At 61.1% G+C, this 1,182-nt stretch overlaps 1 pseudogene; it reads left to right on the forward strand.

Annotated features, from left to right (window-relative positions):
- Positions 1-378: 378 nt before the first annotated feature.
- On the forward strand, positions 379-1,171 carry LOC113979164 (annotated as a pseudogene).
- The last annotated feature ends 11 nt before the right edge of the window (positions 1,172-1,182 follow it).

Raw genomic sequence — 1,182 nt, forward strand, 5'->3', positions numbered from 1 at the left:
CCCTTTGGGCGGGTGTTGTGCTGGCTCTGGCAGCCCAGCATGGCCCCCGGCTGCAGGACAACCCCGCTGCCGCCGCCGTCCTGCCGGGGCCGGAGTTGGGGGGATGTCCTTGGCCTTCCCTGTGGGCCGGAGGCAAATCCCTTCCCTGTCCTTCTTGCTTCCTGCCCCAGGCCCCGAGCTGAGGATGGAGAGCCCGGAGGACAAATCCTCCCGTGAGACCCTGGTGGGAGAGGCCGTTTTGAAGGGCTCCACGGCGCAGGAAGGCAGCGGGGAGGAAAAGGGCCGGAGATCCCCCTGCAGGAGGGGCTCCAAAGCCAGCCCAGGGTGCTCTGAGGAGGAAAGACCCCCTTGGGAAGGCGGCCGGAGCTTGAGGTGGAGCTGTGACCTGGTGGTTCCTAAGCAGCCTCCCAGCAGGGAGAAGCCCTTCAGGTGCTTGGAATGTGGGAAGAGCTTCAGGAAGAGCACCAACCTGCTCATCCACCAGCACATCCACACCGGGTAACGTCCCTACACGTGTGGGGAATGTGGGAAAAGCTTCAGTGACAGCTCCACCCTCCGCAAACACCAGATGATCCATACTGGGGAACATCCGTACACATGTGGGGAATGTGGGAAGAGCTTCAGGAATAGCTTCAACCTCCTCAAACACCAGCGCATCCACACTGGGGAACGACCCTATTTGTGTGGAGAATGTGGGAAGAGCTTCAGTGACAGCTCCAACCTCCGCAAACACCAGATGATCCATACTGGGGAACGTCCGTACACATGTGGGGAATGTGGGAAGAGCTTCAGCCAGAGCTCCGACCTCCTCAGGCACCAGCGCATCCACACTGGGGAACAGCCCTACACGTGTAGGGAATGTGGGAAGAGCTTCAGCCAGAGCTCCAACCTCCAGGGCCACCAGCGCATCCACACCGGGGAACGGCTCTACAAGTGCTTGGAATGTGGGAAGAGGTTTCCCAGCAGCTCACATCTCCTCCTGCATGAGCGGACACACACGGATGAGAGGCCCTTCCGCTGCACCGACTGCGGGAAGGGCTTCAAGCGGAACTCCACCCTCATCACCCACCGGCGCATCCACACCGGGGAGAGGCTCTACAAGTGTGGGGAGTGTGGGAAGAGCTTCACCGACAGGTCTGGCTTGACCCAACACCAACGGACCCACCAGTAAGGGAAGCCCTA

This window comes from Neopelma chrysocephalum, unplaced genomic scaffold (assembly GCF_003984885.1).
Source record: "Neopelma chrysocephalum unplaced genomic scaffold, ASM398488v2 Primary Assembly neopelma1_54930, whole genome shotgun sequence".
NCBI lineage: Eukaryota > Metazoa > Chordata > Aves > Passeriformes > Pipridae > Neopelma > Neopelma chrysocephalum.